We start from the raw sequence: 20510 nt of genomic DNA on the forward strand, positions 1-20510 counted from the left end.
GTAGAGCCGCGCTCAGAGGACTGCCAATTACTGATGCATGAGTCACTTCTAAAGGAGCACTTTGAAATAAAGCCAAACATGAAAAACTCCCCCCCCCCCGCTCAGTGGAGCGCACACGATATGGAGGCACTGATGCATGTGGGGGTAAACTCTGTCTGTGTTTTTGGGTTGGCTGGATGAGACACAGGCAAAGTAGGGGTAGCTTTGTACAAAAAAAAAACCTCTGCAACGTGCGCACACACGCCGCCAGTCAAACATACATTCCGATGCTGATAGGAGCGCAAACATGCAAACACTTAAACCCGCTGATGCATATGAAGCATTCTTGTGTGAAGCTAATGTACAGAGAGACTAAACAGTCTATCTCTTGTTTTTTTCTCTTTCTCTCTCCCCCTCTCTCTCCTTCAGCATCTCACTTCCCGACTTCTTGGGGACATTCAAGCTTTCACCTCCTCCGTAACCCCTTGTTTTTGCATCATCACCCGCCTCTTCAAAAGTCAGGAGGACAGAGAATACATAAAAGATGGAGAGGGTACAACAGAGTTAGATGGAGAGGTCATGTGCGCCATACAGGAAACGGCAGTTGAGGACAGAGCGAGGTGAAGACGGGAGCAGCTGAAGAGAAAGCGAACTTAATTGCGCTGTCGTCCTGCTCTCCTCTTCTCTCCTCTCCTCCGCTGTCCCTCCCTATCGAGGTTAGGGGGGAGACGAGGCCAGGAGAGGCAGGGGACACTCTGTCTGCCCCCTCTTTTCTCTCTCTCTCTCTCTCTCTCTCTCTCTCTCTCTCTCTCCCTCTTTCTCTCTCTCTTCTCCCTTTTGCATCAATGTCTGCTTCACAGACCCTGCTCTGCTTGATGTGATGTGACATTTATTAAAGTCCAGGCTTCAGGAATGGGAGATGGAAGGAAGGGTGGTAAGAGGAAGCGGGGGAGGAGGAGGTAGAGAGAAGAGGGGGGGGGGGTGGCCTAGCCCAGTCCAACACATCTATCTTGCATTTCCAGAGGGCTGAGTGGGACTGGAAGAGAGAGAAGAGGGAGGAAGAGGAAGAGAAGGAGCAGCGCTGGTGTCAGCCGTGACTGGAGGTGGAGCTGGATTTGAGACAGAAGAGGAGAGGAGCCGGGTATGGAGGAAGGAAAATGCTTCGGGTTTGGGGCAAGACTGGGGTCAGGGAGCCAAAAAAAAAAAATGACATCGGCATCTAGTTCTTAAATAGAAAAGCTCTGGGCTGGAGCTGGAGGTGTGTTTAAGCCTCCTTGCGTTATTGATGAGCCTGTCAAGGCCACTCTTCATCAGGTTGTGGGAAGCAAGAGGAGGAGGGAGCAAGGGGAGAGAGGGAGCGAGACAGAGAGAGAGGGGAGGGGAGGTGATGGGAGGGGAGGGGACGGGTTCGGCTCAAGGTCTGGCGAGCCTAAAAGCGGCTCCCCCCGATAGTGGTGAATAATGAACAAAGAGAGAAAGAGAGATAGCAACAGGGAGAGACAGTTTGAGACAGGGGCGAGAGCAACCGAGACAGAACGGCAGACTAAAAGATGGAGGGAGAGGAGGAGAGAGAGGGAGAGAAGGTAGGATATGTGGATTGAAGCAGGCAATGAGAAAATAATGATACCGTTGAGGGACTTGAAAATAACAAGGTCCAAACAGAGATAAAGACTGATGTGGCAGCTAGTGGTCATATCTTTTAATGTGGTTCAACCAATTTCATGCCCTGGTCAGCTCAGCCACATAATATGTTATGGATTTTTTTATATACATATCATTTATTTTTATGCGGCAAGTCATTTATAAGCCGGTGCCTTTCTAATTCTTTTGACCATAAACATTTCCAACACATAAACAAACACCGCAGACTGCTGAAGTTGAAGAACTCGGGCCACATCGCTCCGGTTCTTCTGCCGTCTGGGGTTACATCCAGACGGTTCTGAGCCAAGATGGAGTGTGTCATTCCACAGATATGAACCACGGAAAACTGAGTCATCCCTTCGGCCAGTTGGCTTGTACTGCATGACTGAGGAGAACGACAGTCCGGCAATCTGCCTGTCTGATTCAAACATGACCGTGATTATTTCTTTTCAGCGCAATCCAATTCTGTGGCATGGAACTGGGAAATATGTGACCTATTTTTTATTTTTTTTGATTTTACCACCAACACTCCTTCCCCCCTCTCTCTCTCTCTCTCTTCTTTTGCTTGATATTTAGGTCACAGGGGGACAGTGTTTTCCAGACAGGGGCCGAGAGCTTACTGTCCACTTGCTCCCCGAGCTCCCCGATATGTAATTGAAAACATACAAATGGATTAGCTGGAGAGAGTTCAATGCCAGTGGTCGGTCAGGTTGGAGAGGCCGGTGGATTCGGACCCTCTAATACCCTCTAATATAGTGTGTGTGTGTGTGTATGTGTGTGGGAGGGGGGGTGATGGTGAGATCCAGGGATTTAGGTTCTTGATCAGTGGGAACATGCTGAGACCAGTATTAAAGTCAACATGGGCACAGAAAAACATGCAAACACACACAGGCGGATATATGGGAAAAGATGCACACACAAACACACACACACACATGCCTGGATAGATGCATGTGTGCAGATAGGGTATATACTGCCAAGTGATAGCTGTACAAAACGCTCACACACACATACACACACACTCAGACTCAAAGAGAGAGAGAGAGCATCAACACCACCAAGATCTCCACTTCCTTCCCCTTTAAAGGGGTTAACACACCAGACAGACAGGCAGATAAAGCACTGGCTCCCACCTTCCACCTTTTGGAAGATCTCTCTCTCCCTCTCTTTCTCTCTGATGTTTCTCCACTGGCGTCGGTCTAGTCCACGCTGACACTGTGGACACACTCACAAGGTCAGCCTGTGCTAATGTGTTGCTCTGTGTGTCACAGTTGGCTCGGAGATGGCTGTAAAAACACTGACAACGTGACCTTCTCCTTGACTGATGGTGGTCAAGAGGGCCGTTACTATGAGCGACTGTCTGAGAATAAGCCGTCTGCCGGTGCTACGGTTCGGTTATACGAGGATGTGGACGGTTCCAAGTCTTTTTTGCGTCGTCTAAGATTGACGGAGCTAATATTTCAAAGATTGGTCAAAATTACGGGTGTCTGTTGTTGAAGTTGGGGGAAAAAAAGAAGAAAATATAATGGAAAAGATAAGGTACAGAAGAGGATGGAAGAAGCAGAGGGGGAGAGGAGCTATGGGGGAGATGAGAGGGCAGAAGATGAGAGGAGAGGGGGAGTAGTGGAATACAAATGAGAGAGGAGGAGGAGAGGAGGAGGAGCGGGGGGGTGGCGAAGAGGAGAGAGGAGACGGGGAGACGACAAGAATGAGATGAGAGAGAAGTGAGATGAGAAGAAGGAAAAGGGGGAGGAGAGGAGTGGTGAGAGAGTGGTGGAAAGAGGGAGGGAGACAGCTGAGAGGAAAAAGGGGAAAAAAAAGACAGAGAAAGTGAGAGAGAGAGGTTGAGAGAGAGAGAGAGAGAGAGAGAGAGAGAGAGAGAGGCATACTCAGCGAAGCAGCCGTCTCAAAGACTTGCCAGCGCATCCGTGACCTAGATTCTCTGCTTCTCCCCAGATCCCTCTCCCTCATGAATGTTTGATTACGCCTCCAACAATAGCAGTATTTACGCCAAGCGCTTTTTAAATTACAACTCGGCTGCAGCGGAGAAGAAGAAGAAGGAGAAGAAAAAAAATCCAATCCATTCGAGGTAGGGAGAAAACGGCACAGAAAATTGATTTGTGAATTCTCACCTCGGCGGAGAGGCAAGACTCCGGTCTCTTCAGACCAGACAAAGCTGATTGGTACGCGGCCAAGCTGCCCCTGAGCTGTCCCGCGCACACACACACACACAAGCACAGACACATACACACACACATACAAGCACAGACACATACACACACACACACACACAAGCAAACAAGGATAGAGCAGATTGGCATGTCGGTGAATAGGTTGTCAGTGAGGAAAAAGGGATTCAGATTCACAATATCTGGCATCACACACCGTTCTACTGTCTTCTGCATGAAGGTGGTGGATTTTTCACCTACAGACGCACGACTGACATCAGCGGTCCTCCCTCCCCACTGATCCCTACCATTCCCACTCCAACTCCTTCTCATCCCAAACCATGGCAAGGCACATCTTAGTGCATCAGCCGTCGCCATGGCCACTGATAAACCTCTGCTGGTGTTGCTATGGTAACCATTCTGGGGAGTCAAGCCTGCCTGTACGGCTGCCTGAGAGGGAGAGAGAAGCCATAGACACCAGACAACAAAATGGCGGCAAGATTAAACAGACGAGTCGGGGCTAAACCACATTTATCAGGCCAGGAGACAAAGGACGCTGGGAAAGCACAAACAGAAACACTATATTTCTTTCTCTTTTGCCCTCTCTCTCTCTCTCCTTCACACATGCACATATGTGCATGGATACACAAACACACACACGTGTAGACGCATGTACACACTCACACACACACACATGCACACAGACACGCACACACAGCTGTTAATCCCATTCCAGTAACCAGAGAGAACTGGTTCAGAGTCGGTAATCTCCAAAAAGCCCAGTTTTTGGCGGCTGTGAGACAGCTGGCTCCAAGTAGAACAAGCTAGCAAGCCAGCCAGTCAGCCAGCTAGTCAGCCATTACAGCCCTCCATTTTAAATCGCCTGTTCAGCACCAAAAGAAAGAGCAACTTTTTTAAACACACAATTTGTGACTGAAACAGTGCAAAAGCTACATCAGTTAGAGGAGAGGTTGAGAAGAGCATCTTAACTTAATAGAAAACTTTTGGTGAAACATTTGCTATGCAGTTTCTTCACTCAAATGTCCTTTTATCATCATTAAACCAATTCAAACATCCAAATAAATACACTCTTTAGATCTCAGTGTGAGTTTAGTATCTTGTGAGCCCAAGCAATTGTAAGTGTGTGCTGTAAAGGTGTTCTTACATCAAAACTGTTCAAAGACTTGTCAGTAAATCATCCCCTTATTGTGTCTAACTTGTCTCTTCTCTTCTCTTCCTCTCTCCATCTCTCCCTCGCTCTGTTTTCTCTCCTCCATGGTCCAGTGGTTTGCCTCCTCCCCCCCTCTCTCTGGCGGAGGCCTCGTCCCCTCATCACCATAGTCTGGCTCGCTCTGTAGACCAAATCATTCTGTCTACCCCCTGCACTACAGTTGCCACGGAAACGCTGTGTGTGTGCGTGTGTGTTTGTGTGTGTGTGTGTGTGCGTATGTGTGTGTGTGTATGTGTGTTGCTGCTGGGGGATTGGTTGCCGGGGGCCAGACGCTTTCCAATCAAACCTGTTACTGGGGTGCAGGGCCCCCCTCCATGAGAGATAGGGAGACTGAGAGAGAGAGAGGGAGAGAGAGGGAGAGAGGGAGAGAGAGAGAGGGTGCTGCCTATTGGGGTAGGCTGTGTTAGACATGCTGTGGTGATGTTTGGACAGTATGGTGCAGAGACCTGGCCCCATCACATCACCAGTCCTGTTTTCATATTGAATATTGACAATTTCACATTGAAAATAGTTCATCTTTGTAACTCTATTAATATTACTATATCTTAATCAACATGCAGTAATGACCCAGTGCTGACACTGACAGATCTCTACTGTATTGCAATAAAAGCACATACATAATACGGCAAATGTATTGAGAGATTCACATCTACAGAAGTCAGCCATAGCTATTGTGTTTCCACTGGTCAGTTGCTATGCATGTCTGCCTCACCTTAGCACCAGGCAGCGATGCTCCGCAGCAGCACAGCATGTCTCCTGTTTGATCCTGATGTCATCATGACCAGAGAACACAAGTCTCTGGTGTTACTGGTGTCGTACAGTACAACGGTCCTGTAGGACTCGTCTTTGCCCCAGCACTGCTGCTGCTCCTACGGCCACGACGATGATGATGACATAGTGTCGGAGCCAAGCGGAGCTGCAGCGCATTGGGACGTGGCCAGAAGACCCCGTTCTCCAACTGTTCCTGTGCCCCAGCTGTCGGAGACACACAGAGCGGTACCAGAGTGACTGGCGCGTTCAGCAGGATGCCATGCTTCACGGGCCGGCGGGAGGACAACCGAAGCGAGCCATTCCAAGCTGTGGCAGTTGAAGTAATGCGGGAGTGTAGCGAGGGTGCAGGTGCAGACGTGGGGAGCTTGTAGTCAAAACTAATGCCCCTGAAACTCCTTACAAACCCACTGTGAGGTATAATAATGCGATACTTAATTTCCCCCTCTCCAGGGAGGTCAGAGGTCAAGGTCGAGATTCAGTGTGAGGGCTCAAACCCGAGTTTTAAGAACAGTCTTTCTAACAACAAGGCCACCCAGCTGCTGTCGGAATGATTATCATTAGATTACACTAAAACTGCATAACAATTTGCTTCAGGGCATTCAGCGTTCGAAGGCAGCCAGCAGACGTTTGTCTTATCTGTGATAACAGTTAGTATCATATGATGCTCTGTGCTCTTTATGGTCATAATCCCTACTGTGTGATAATGTGGAGCTTGTGATGCGCCTGCTTTGGGCCAAGCATCTGCAAGGGCCTCAAGGAGAATCTCTTGGCTTCAGCCTTTATGATGTTGTCTGATTAACAGAGAGTCTTTAAGGATAAGAGGAATAGAGTGGCTCTAGTCTAACTTTGTCCCTGTGGGCCAATAACAAAGAATGTCTGTCTGTGCCTATCAATGTCTGTGTCTCTGACTCTCTTCCTTTTTGTGTGTCCCTCTTTCTTCTTTATCTGATACGCTTTTCCTTACTATACCAGGAGTTCTGCAGCCATCAATCTCTGTCTGTCTGCGTGTCTGTCTCTCGTTTTTGCTCTCCCTCTCGTTGTCTCTCACTCTGTCTCGTTCACAGGCCTGCAGCCTCCAGATACCATATCTTCATTTAATCTACTCCTGAATTACAGCATAGCCAGCATCCCAGAGGAAAGTTTCAGATTACTTGGAGAAGAGAATGGGATAAAGAGAGAGAAATAGAGAGAGAGCGAGGCCGAGATAGGGGGAGGGAATGCCATTTACAACAAAGATGTTGTCTTAATGAGATGATTTATGTTGCACAAAAGAACAAAAAAGACTTTATTGATCCTCAAGGCAGGAGAGGGGAACACACCAAATGACCCAAGAGAGTTATACCAGAGAGGGGAAGAAGAGAAAAGGGGAACGGGGGAAGGGAGGACGGGAGGGATGGAGAGATTGATATATGTAATGACAGAGTATAGCATCAACGCATTTCATCTTTCCATTCATGTGCCAAGCTAATAGCCTCATGAACAAAGGATGGCACAGCCAGCATTATTGAACTGATTGATGCGTGACACATAACATACGACCGACACACACACTTCACTTCCCAGCCTCACACCCGCTCATTGGGTGAGACAACGTGGGAGATGATTTTATTGTTTCTGGGCATGTCTCCATTCGCTCCATCATAATCAGACGACAAGCACCATCTTTCATTCTCCTCACATTCAGGAATATTCTGTTGCCAGGGGCGACCAGAGGAGGACGGCCGGCAGGAGGGCCGTCGCAAACGCTGTGACGTGTCTCTGTAGCACCTTGACTCGTTATAGCAGAACGTACGTGTCTATATTTATAATGTTCACTTTGGACTCTGGCACCTGGACTCTTCAGCCAGCTCTGATGGATCAGAAAGGGATGATATGGGACAGATTAACCAAGTTACCCCGAATAAGATCAACGATTTAGTGAATCTTCACAGTGAAAAATAGCTTAACAGCTAAAGCAAAGTTACAAAAACAGAGTTAGTGAGACAGTAATAAAGAGTAAATACAGTTAATGGTCAAATGAGATACTGCTGTTCACTGACAGGGTGACAGAACAGAAGTGAGAACACACACACACACACACACACACACACACACACACACACACACACACAGAAACAGCCTATTCACATGAATCTCTATTAGTAAATGTCCGATGTGGCTGGTCTGACTTCTTGGACAGCTGAGTTCTACCACTGGCTGGTGGTGAGTGCCAGTATGAGGAATATTGCCGAGACCGCAGCAGAGTAGTCACCAGCATGTCAGTACCATCTCCCTCCCTCTGGCCCTGGGGTCAGGGGTCAAATGCCCAATCAGATAGTGTGAACCACAGTGTGCTAAATAGAGGCAGGACTTATGTCATAGCAGGATGCCCACGCACATACAGTTGTGGCTATGGATAGCACACTCGTAGAGCAGCGCCCTCAAATCACTGGATGAATGATTCAGTCATATGAGAGTGTGGATAACCACAGCAGTAAAACAGAGCCATCTCATCTCTTAGACACAAGGGAATTGGCAGTGTTGATAAGTGTCAGTCAGAAATGTCACAATCTCTGTGGCAGGGGAAGTAGCTGGAACATTCCATAAAAACATGGTCTCACTACTGCTTTTCAAGCTAATATTTCTGAGTAATTTAAGATGTTACAAGGCCACTAAATTGATATAGAGTGTTACTCCCCATGTTCTCCGCCCCGCTTCACCTCTGGTTGGGGACTGTGCCTTCCAGGGCCTGCAGTGGCCAGCTGTGCCATATGGTCCTACGCTCTGAGCCAGGGAGTCAAGGAACACCAAATTAATTCTACGCACTGAAGGATTAAATCGTCCAGCCTTTATCACACTAAAGCCGCTGAAAATGTGTCGCTTGCTTACAGTTTCCCAGGCACAGACAGCTGTCTCTGCAGCAGTAGCACACGCACTTTAGATACACGTTGTGAAAATATACACACACTCAAGTGCACGGATGGGTGGGTAAATGCATGTATGCTTATGTGCTCTCTGTCTTTCACATGCACACACACACACGCACATTTTGATTTGCAAATGTAAACTACACTCACCATACAGAGTTAAGATATATTACTTGATAAATGAGTTCCACTGTTCCTATTTGTCCAACAGCTGTGCCATAGGAAAATACTGCAATGCATAGTAACAAATTCATGTGCTTGGACATTTGTTAGGCTCCTATTTATAGACAGCCCTCAGCGTAAAATACAATTAGCGCCTACTACAAACAACTAATGAGGTTACAATTCTTGTCGTGTCAGGCTGATTGATGGGCCAGTGATCAATGTCCATTCGGTGGCATTGAAAGATAGCATCTCCAAGCATTAGCATGCAAAACAAATGAGGCCTGCATGTCTGAGAGGAGGGGCTTTTGGAGGGGGCGCGACAAGAACCAGTCAGTCCACTCTGGAGATCAGGTGACCCACGTCATCTGAGCAGCCTTATCCTCAGGCAGTGAACACAGTGAGAGTGAAACCAGAGGTGTCTACCAACAAGGAAGGACTATGGGAGGGAGGAACCAATGAGCGATCTGACTGTATACCTGAAATTGCATCAATCATTCTTCTGAAGATGACAGAGGCTACATTATAAGGACTAACGCAGTTACAGCATGGTAGGCACCTGTCTGTCTGGTTTCAGTCATTTTACATGTTAAACACAGCATGTTCAGTACATGTGTGTTTTACATAATATTTACCAGTGGAATAGAGGCACACTACTGATGATGTAACCTTAATTAAACAGTATGCTAAAAAGGTTTTAGCATACAATAAGGATCTTATAGTAGAGGAGTTACTGCAATAGATTGGACAAGTTTAGGTAAGCATCTCTCAGCGTGGTTTTTCTACTGTGGCTCCATTGATGCACTCTCCCAAGGATGCCAAACATGGCAATCCAGCAGGGCCAACAGTGGTCCAGATTGCATAATGTGATTGTTGTAAAAGAGCAGCGCTGAACATCTACCATGCAGCTGTTTGGGGCTTTAAAAACATCACATAACACGGCCCATGTGAGTCTATCACTGCTTAAACAATGATTTGCAGCTTGCGCCCCACATTAGAGCCAGAGCTCAGAGGCAGCGCTGCAGAAGGTGCAGATGGTATTTCTTCTCCTCTGGCAGAGAGAACGGGCCAGAAATTTAATAACAAATTCACAAAGAGTTGGCCCGGAGCACGCCCACCAGCCAATCAGCATAATCCAACCCAGTGGACAGCTATAACCAAGTGTTATTTGTTTCTCATTGCATCGTGTAATTACTCCCCACCTCCCCAAAGAGAGCGTGGATACTGGGGCCAAGGCAGCTGTGGATGGGAGGAGATGAATGGATCCACGGGGAGCAGAGATAGATAGATAGATAGATAGATAGATAGATAGATAGATAGATAGATAGATAGATAGAGGGGGGATGGATGGATGAATGATGAAGTCAATGTTATCCCCCGATGCTCTCATCCTCTGAGGCTGGACTCATGGGTGTGACAGGCGGGCCAGATGTGCGCTTCACTGGTGATATCAGATCCAATGGTGCGGGGGAACAGTTGGAGAGGGGCCAGTGTTTAGAGACCAGGGGCTCGGGGAGTTGGAGAAAGGGGTAGAGGGATGGAGGGATGCAGGGCGGGATGATGTGCTACGAGACAGGCTTCCTGCGCAGATTGGATGGATAAAGCCATCCAAGTCATCTTCTGCGCTCTCCGCGGACCGTCCCGCCTGCTCATCTCAGCCCAAGCCAAGCGAGGAGCAGGGTGTGGGGGAGCCTCCGAGAATACAATAATACTAACAGTGTGAGACAGCTTGGCTGGAGTCTGCCTGACACATTATTTTTCTTTCTGTTTCATTAAACTATCTGAAAAACAGCCCGAGGAAAATCATGTTAAATAAACTTATTAGACCGATGTGGGTGGATGTGCGCGGTCAGGGCCACACTTTGATCAACCGATTTGTAAACACAGAGAAATACTGTATCATAGGCAGGGCGTTTCAGTGCATTTAATATGACTAGAGGCCATCAAACACATATCATCTCAAGATCGCAACCCTGAGAGGAGGCCTACTCTCCAAAACAAACCAAAGGTCACCGGAGCTAATCAGCCGCCCCATTCCATTCACCTCAGTTCAATAATGAGATCATGGGGATCCCCAGTGAAGAATGCCACGCTCGTCCAAGGCTGAGATGAGAGGGGCTGCATGCGCTCTGCAGATGAATAACAGCGAACCATGTGCACTTAGAACAGCAGCTGGTTAATGTAACTGTGGTGCAACTGGCTGATGTGACTGCAAGCTCCTGGCTCCTCGACCAGCGAAATCAAGACAGCAGAGATAAGTCCAGGGCGACTCCCCGCACCGCATAAAACACAAAGAGGACAGCTCTTTTCATTCAGAGACAGGGAGCAGGGGCTGAGATGGAGATAAGTGTAGAATTCCTCTCTTCGTCATCCATTTCGGCGAAGTGTTTCGCTTCGAGGGGTGAGTGATGGAGACGGAGAGAGGGAAAGTCTGGAGAAAGTGATGGAAAAAGCAAACGGGGATAAATTTCTCATGTTTGTCATCGCGGTGGTCATGGATGAGCACATACCAGGTGGCGAGCAGTCAAAGTGAAAAGAGGGGAAGACAGAAAGGACGGGTAGGGGGTTATAATGCATAACACATGCAAGCGGTCATGGGGGGGGGACTTTGTCTTTACGAGCAGATCATTCCATCATTTTTGGTGCGAGTATGAAAAATGCAGCTTTTTCCACCGTTCCGCATACGATCCTGTGGCCTCGAGTGGCTCCGACCCCAAAACAATTTCTCGCTGGACGTAAACACTTCCATATGCGTGTAGCACGTTAAGGAGCAGACCATATGAGCATGGCAACGGGAACCACAACTCTCTTATGAGTATGGACGCCCAGCAAAACATCTGTGACGATTCATAATCCAAGTCTTCATTATGCATGCAGGACTGTACACATGGGGATGGATAGTTTGTAAGTGAGAGAGATACAGAGAGAGAGAGAGAGAGAGGGGTGCAGCGGAGGGGGAGGTGCTGGAATGAAAAGTGTCTTGTCGACAAAAGCAAAATATCTGAGGCTTGGCTGGGAACCAGGGTTCGGGGTGGGGAAGTTTATTGTGATGTTCTGCTTTGGAGCTACAGCACTCGGGTGAACTCCCCTCCTTACTCTGGAGTATGGAGCGGTCAGGAATATGGGGCCCTGGCGGTTTAAAAGGGCTGCGAGACAGAGGGTTTCACAACAGAATACTAGGAGTTTTTTAGGCTGTGAGTTTTGCGGTGGGCCTAGTATAGTATAAAATGTGGAATGCGCTACGGCGGGGAAACGCGACAATGGGCAACGGCACTTTGATATCTCCACATTGCGTGTGTTGTGTTGTGAAATGTAGACAGTGGCGCGGACACAAAGCTGTGGGATGCAGTTTGGTCTGGGAAAGGTTGTTTATGTGGGAGCTGGCAGGTTTAGGCTGTGGCCGTGAGTGATAGGCCAGCAATAGGGTCTGTGTCTCCCCCCCCCCCCCCCCCTCCAGCATGATGGATTGAGGCCATGCCATCGATAGGCACAGACTTTGAAGTCATCTAAACATCCTCAAGAAATGAAATGTGGATTTAAAAACCTCTGCACAGATTAAAAAGTGTAGGATTGGTGCGAATTTGACGACCCGTCGCTCGGTCTGTTCGCCACTTATTAATGACGCCGATGAAACGCTCATAAATCCACCAGGCGGGAGTGAATGAGCGCATGAGCTTCACGCAGAGAGGTGGAAAATCAGAACTGTTTTGTGAGTGAGTGATGGTTCGGCGTGTGTGTACGTACATGTGTTTGCGTCTGTGTGTGTGCCCACGCGGGTGGACTGATAAGGTGTGTGTCGTGTGTGTGATGGTTTGGTATGTGAGGGATTGTAGGGAGGATAGTTCACACGCCCCTGGCTCCCATCACTCCTCGTATTTCTCTCTGACTATCTCACCGCTTTAAGGAGACCAGGGAGGAATCCCGGCCTCGTCGGTGAAATACAGCGCAAACATATTTCCCCTCACGTACATCTGGGACATAGCTGTCTGTGCGTTCCAGCCCCCCCACCCCCACCCCTATCCAACCCTCTGTATGACCGCAGTAAGAGAGCAACACCTAACTTATGACCGCATAGCCCATCTGGGATGTAAAGTAATGTGGTTTCACTTAAGAGGATGACCCACCGCTGAATCTCGACGCAAGTGCACACATGCATAAGCGTGCAAACAATACGCACATGCTGGTATGTACGCATAACACACAATAGTCACTTTCCTCCTGTCTACCTTCCCTTTCTTGGTTGAACGCTTCCACCAGATGAAATCAGATCAGACATGCAGGGGGGCTGCAAGGGCGAGGAGGAAGAGACTGACAGAAAAATGCAAAAAGAAAGGTCGCATTTCACGCCGTCATCCATCATTTTTACAGTTCTGCTTGCAGACTTTGGGCTTTGCACCTTTTAGCAGTGTGGAGTGGGTGGCAAAGGGGCAGGAGGGGAGCTGGGGGAGTATGCATGTGTGTGTGTCTGTGTGTGACAATGTGCGCTAGGGGAGTGTGCACTTTTAAGATAAACTGGTCTGATGAAAGAGGAGCCCTCGGCCTTGCAGTGGCCCCCATCATCCATCTGGTGATGTCACCTGTGAGTGTGTGCGTGTGCGTGTGTGTGAGGGTGTGTCTGTTGGTGTGCTGAATTTAGGTCTGTTCAGTGACCCTGCAGTAAGGCCTTTGGGAAGTTAGGGGGTGGATATGGGGTGTCAGGTGGAATGATGATGGTTTTCAGCTCTACTCAGCCTCTAACCTGGTTGTGTGAGTGTGTGCATGCTTGCACGTGCGCACTGAAAGCACGAGAGTATTGCAGTACGAAGCACCTATCAAAGAGAGACTCCACCCATGTTCAGCGGGAACCTAAAACCTCTCAGAACATGGTAGGAGGAGGGGAGGGGAGGAGAGGAGAAGAGTGGAGGAGACAGTTAGGGGGCCCAAAGTGCTAGAGGTATCATTTGCTTTCCATTTCACTTGATGAAACCCATTTGGCTGGATTAGTTTCACACTCTGAATGGGACCCCGAGGTGAGGGCAGCCTCCGATCAGGATTAGTGAGCTGCAGGCGGCTGCAGGCAGCCAGGGTGATGAAGAGGAAGAAGAACCTTGGTGTACTGGCTCCTCCCATCTCCACAACAAAAGCAGCGCAAGGCTTGTTTCTGCAGACTAACGGAGGCAGGGCATCACACTTGGCAGGCGACAGACGTGTGCGTGTGTGTGTGCGCGTGTGTGCGTGTGTGTGATAAAGAGAGAGAGAAAGTGTGTCTGCATTGAGAGCCAGCCAGTTGCCAGTCTGAATGAGAATGAAGGACGATGATTGGACTTGCCAAATTGGAGGGGATATTAAATCTAGGAAGCAAAACCACTTGATAATGAGTTTTTGTGCCACTGTGTGTGTGTTTGAGCACACGCGCATACACGTGTGTGTGTGTGTGTGCACCCTATGTGTTTGTGTGTTTGTGTCCACACCTGTGGGCTCTGTCATCTTTGCTCCTAATTATCTGCGGCATAAATCAACGGTGGGTGCGTTGCCATGGCAGCCAGCGGCAGGCCGGGTGCTGGTGATGGTTGCAGGAGTGCGCCAGAGCTATTTCATTAACCTTTAAAGGACTTGGTATTTATTTTAGTGGCAGCACTATGAATATAAATTTGTCATCCTGAAAAGGGAAATGACCAGGTAATAAAAAGTGTGAGGACCCTGTTCAGAAGACTCTCTGCATCTCTCTTTCTCTCTGGCTCTCCCACTCTCGTTTTTTTTTCAAATACTGGGATGAATAGAATAACAGAATGGAGTGTAAGAAGAAAAACATCATGAACACATACTTTCCTGACTTTTTGTTCCCTGGGTAGTTTGACGGCAAAGATTTGTGGATGCATGGTATAAATCTCTTGAATGATAAGCTACAACCATCTGGACAGAACAGGGTTGTGAGACACTCACTCATCCTTCTCTCTGTCTCCAGAGCTCAGCTGTAACCACTTCTCTGTGGGCATGCACAATTACTGTAGACATCAGTTGTTAGTCACATAGAAATGTAAGGCTCCAAACTGCATATTTGCCTGTTGGATTCCTGAAGGCCTAACATTTGCTCAGCCATGGACGAATGCCAATCAACAATCATCCTGTACTGTAGAAGAAGAAGGAGGGGAAGAAGAAGAAGAAGAAGAAGAAGAAGAAGAAGACGAAGAAAGCACTATATATTTTTTAAAATGTCAATCATTTTCTAAGAGCAAATGGTAGATATCTCATTTTGGAATGAGATTCCTCATTTGCATATGCCACAGTGTTAACAGTGTTAGTGTGTATTAACACCATCGTCACAGATGAAGCACAGACTCCTGATATACTGGGAAATCTACCACGGTTAAACTTGGCTACAAAGCTTGAGTCTGTACAGTGTCTTACGGATGTAGTAGATTCTCAAGTCTTGGGGAGGAACATCATCAGAAATGGACAAGAAGTGAGCGTTTGCAAGGCTGCCTCTAGGGCAATAAGGGCACTGGAGAAGGGTTTCTTTGTGTGCGGGGATTGGCTGGTTTAAAAGGAGCATTCTCCAGATGCCTCAGCAGTAAGTGAGGCCTCTGTTACCACTGGTAATTCAATTGTGCCACATGATTTCTTGGTGAGTAATCCACAAATGGGCGCTCAGCGAAAAAAGCTTGGCACCCCAGGCCTAATGAGGCAGAGGTCCCAGGGGACTGAAGGGGCGTGGAGAGGACAGAGAGGGGGCAAGAGATGAAGAGAGAGGGAGAGAAAGACAGAAAAACAAAGAGGCAGGGAGCGAGGGAGAGACAGAGAGAAAATGTGATACAATAAACAGACTGAAAGTGAGAGAAAGAATGTGAGACAGAGACAGAGACAGATATTGAAAAGATGAAAGAGTGTCAGATGATTCATTCACTGTGGCCAGTGAATGGAACCACATCAGTGGCCTGTGGACAAAGCTAGTCAAAGGACCAAGAAGAAACATGTATGACGACACTTTGGCAGGTTTTTATGGGTGTGACGCAACAGATTGGCACTGAAATTCTAAGACGAGACGAGATACACTCACTAACCAAGTATGAGATGCATTTTGTTAACTGACATAAAACAGCCACACATGTATACGCACCACCGCGACTGCAGCCATGTGTGGTGCTGGAGGAGCCCAGACTGCGAGGGTTATGGCTCTGTGGATCTGGACTGTTTCAAGCTAGCTGAAGAAAGGCCTTTCTGAGCCAGCCAAGAGATGACACCCACCCCCTCCACTCCCAGTGCCTCTCCAGGCACATTCAAAGCCTGAGGACTTTCATTCATACACCAGGGAGGAGAGATCCAAAGCACTGAGAAACACAAAAAAAACGGGCTGTGGAATCCCATGCACTTGGTTGATATATGACTCTTGGCACACTTCAAATGGGCCTCAATGGGCGCCTTGGTATTGATTTTCAAACTCCTCCAAAAAACTAATTTCTTTCACCGTGGGAGAGTGAGAGAAGTGTGATGGGAGCGAGTCCTGCGATCGTCATAACTTATACAGTAGCTTTAGGGTAACAGTGGCAGGATTCCCAGGGATGATTCTTTAAGAAAAAAACATTTCAAAGTGATTGCTCCAAGCCTGTATGGGAGAAAACAGGGGGTGGGTGGTGCTAATTTGTACCCACCGTTACAGGAACATGTGCGACGCCAAACGGACCGAGGGAGGGAAAGAAAGGCACAGTTTCCATGGTTACCATTCTCAGACTAAGTGGTTGTCTTTACCAGCTCTCAGTTTTCTGTTGATTTTCTCTCTCTCTCTCCTTTTCTCTCCCGTTTTCTATTTTTTTGTGTGCTTTTTTTCAGTTTTTGTACTGGCATAAATCAACCACCAACAAGCTTACTAAATAAGCAGCGCAGAGGTGGGAATAAGACTGCATTCATTAAAATTTAAAGAGAAGAGAGAAGACGGGGATCAGGTGTGATTCAGTGGAGGGTGCACAGTCACACGCACACACACACACACACACACACAGGCACACTAGCAAATTCATACAAATCCATATGTGCACACACAAACAAAACACTAACAGACAGAATCAATCCACACACAATCAAAACACAAACAGACAAAACCACCCAATCACTGACAGGAACAAACAAAGCAAAGACAATTCCAATTCCAGACACACTGGGGGGGAAAAAAGCGTTTGGCGGCGCAGAGAGAGAATATGGAGAGACGACGTGGCAGAATGACAGGCATCAAAAGCCAAAGCTAGACATGCAGTGGCACAACTATTCCTGCCCTATATTTCATATTTAATCTGCTGTGCTGGAGGATTTCTTGGCCCAGTGCACTGTGTAATCTTGTCGAGGGGCAGATGGCAACTCTCGCTGTGTCAGTCGGATCCCCTGGATTGGGACGGTGGAGGAGGAGACTTCTCCAGGGGCCACCGGCCGCCGTGCCAGGATCAGCAGGTTTGGCTGGCCGGCGGCGACATGGAAGGCAGACAGTCCTTTCACCTTTTTCCAGGCTAAGCCCAGACCTAGAAATGACTTTCAATGGAGGGTAGACGCCGGACACAACCGTAGGCTAGGATTAGGATTAGCCCAGGGTCCTATTTGACGCGGCCTGTTTTGTTTCCTCTTCCTTCTTACACACACAAACACACACACACACACACACACCGCGTTGCACTCTCGCCTGAGGAAAGACGTAATTTCCACTCCAGACAAGAGTGGAGATGAAGTACTGGTGGCCACTTGCCATCCTTTTGTGCCAACTGAAGAGCCCTTGCTAAGAGAGTGGACTATAAGCGCAGATGTTTGCCTATAGCAAGTGTATGCTAAATGAGAAGTGATAGGATGAACATACAAACACACACAAAGAACCCCCCCCCCCCAACACACACACACACACGTACACACACGAATACAGAAGACACTTTCTTGGGTCTTTGTTGTGGCATCAGGAGTGTGATTAATTAACACAACAGAGTACAAAAAGTAGCACAATACAGGAAACTCTCATTAGAAATGAATGAGAATTGTGTCTGGAAAAAACTGGAATGCTGAAAAAAAAATAGAAACTCACATCCCTGGCAATAGTTTGAGAGAGAAGTATTTTTCCCATTCATCTCATCTCAAGGGAGCATTCTGCGCTGGTTTCCCTCTGAGATACTGCAATTTACAAAGCAGATTTATGTAATAGGCTAGCTGGTGTCAGTCTTTATTCACAGAATAATGGAAGCGACCGTGAAGTTTTGACAGTCTAATCCGCATGGCTGCAGACAGTCAAACTCAACAAGACATGGCTGGCCTCGCTTCTCCTCCACCACCAAAACAATCTCACCTTCAATTACCAGCCGTCTGATGAGATGAGGGAGTGTGTGGTCCTCTGATGAGGCCAGGGAGAGGGAGGGAGGGAGAGAGAGAGAGAGATGAATGGGTCTGCTAGTGTCCCGGAGCAGCAGAGAGGAGTTTGGGGATGAGAATAAATGAATGAATGAATGAATGGGACGGTAATGAAAAGAGGAGGAGGAGGAGGAGGAGGAGGAGGAGGAGGAGGGGAGACGGGACAGAAGGGAACAGGACATTCAGACTGGCTGGTCTGGCTGCTTAGATGGCTGGAACGGGATAAAATGAACACAGCGGCGGTGGAGGCTGAAGGCTGTACGTGCCGCTCCATCCGTGTTCAGTTCATCACAAGGAGCAAACTGCATGCCAGCGGAAGCTCCCGTTTCACACCGAGTGAAATATGAACAGCCGCGGTGAAAAGGCTTCAACTCCTGCTCACTTTCCCATATGATGCCACAGACAGAGAGAAAGAGAGAGAGAGAGAGAGAGAGAGAGAGAGAGAGAGGATGTAAAGAATAGGCCGGAGTTGTCCTACTAAACATTTGCTTTGGCAGGCCTGGAGTGGAGGGGCGGCGTTCTACTAGTCCCCTGACATGCATCCAGAGGAGCCCCTCTGTCCCGACCATAAATCTGAATGGAGTGGGAGTTATCATAGTTTCCCCTCCCCGACTCAACCCTGCATTCCTCCCAGACACCGCTTCGTACAAACAAAGTGGCCCGTTCCCACCGCTCGACGTTGGGAAAGGCGATGGTTTGTCATGGAAAAATCCGGAAGCATCTCAAGAGCCCTTTGGAAGGATTTTTTTTCTCCTTTTTTTTTTTTTTTGCACAAGGCCCAGCGATGGATCAACACTCAGCCGGGTGGCTGCATTTTCTCCCTGTGTGGCAGTGAGAAAACTATCTCAGACATGTTGTTCACACACAGCACTCAGTTCCTATCAGACATATACCTACTGTCCACTTGAATTGCAATGGGTGAACCGCAGACACACGCATAGACTAATGTACAACAAAAACACACTAAGTTACACGAAACATAAACCCAGCGCATACTTAGGTCACAGAAAGACACACACCTTGCAAAAACACAAACATACAGGGATACACACACACACACACACACAAGCAGTGTGAATTTGGAGGCTAGTCATTATAGAAACCCTGGTTACACATTCCATAGGAGTCTGCCTCCTCCCCCAAAGGGAGTCTTTTGTGCCTATTGAAAGGCAGTGGGGTTACAGGGTTTCTCCCTTTAGGGTGCCGAGAATAATACTCGCTCCCAAGACAATGACCTCATCCCGACTCCTGTGTGTGTGTGTGTGTGTGTGTGTGTGTGTGTGTGTGTGTTTGATTGTCTATGAGCAAGGGAGAGAGAGTCTGCATGTATGAGACAGTGAGCGAGTCTAGGAGTGTATGTGTGTGTGTGTGTATGCCAGTGTATGTGTCAGTGTGGATTAGATGAGAGAGAGTGCAAGGCAGAGAAAGGAGAGAGAGAGAGACAGAGAGAGAGAGGGAGAGAGAGAGAGAGAGAGAGAGAGGCAGGAAGCGTTCGGTCAAGGGTGGATTATGAGGGGAAGAGGAGACGGTGTAAGTCCCTCAGGAGGGGAGTGTTCCTGTCCGCCGTCTGATTGGCATTCACCCCCCATTGACTCTCCATAGTGAAACGATCTGTACATGACATTGGTGAGAGCCGGTGGTAATGTAAAGCACATACACACACACACACACACACACACACACACACACGGCCCGGCCCAGGGAGCGGTGGGCTCCAACAGGAAATTCCTTTACAGCCTTTCTGCTGACTAAGGGCTCCGAGTGGGAATAGCGTAAGAAAGAATGTAATGTATATGGTGTGTCTGTTATTTGGGGTCCAGTTAGGGCAGCATATGCACAAGCCATTACCACGCAAGTGTGTGAGTGTGCTGGTCCCAGAGCAAAAGTGTGCTACGGAGGACTCCTACACTCGGAGTAATACCATTTAAAATAAGCGGGTGAACGACGGCAAAGTCATATCTTCAATGATTTTGCCCTTGCGTGCCATCTGTGAACTGCCATTACTGCCAGAACCAGAAAGGAAGAAAAAAAAATTTCCTGAGTTTAAGTGTTCATCACCCATAATATTCAGAGTGTGCGCCTGGGAAAATGGTGGATTTAATTTGCACTCCGGAACAAATGCCTAATCCTTTACAATTATATGTATCTTCATTCTCACAGGAGATCAAAGGGAGCTAATCAATGAGACAGCTATGTCTGTGGAGACTTTTTCCTCAGTGTGGACGTTGTTTTAGTCTTGACATTGGTGGAATGGGCAGAGAGTCATGCGTTAGCCAGAGACAGGAGACAAACCAACGT

The sequence above is a fragment of the Centroberyx affinis genome, unplaced genomic scaffold (genome assembly GCF_046629955.1).
Source record: "Centroberyx affinis isolate AG114_WGS23_722 - 3 ecotype Tasmania unplaced genomic scaffold, CSIRO-AGI_Caff_v1 ptg000915l_1, whole genome shotgun sequence".
Taxonomy (NCBI): domain Eukaryota; kingdom Metazoa; phylum Chordata; class Actinopteri; order Beryciformes; family Berycidae; genus Centroberyx; species Centroberyx affinis.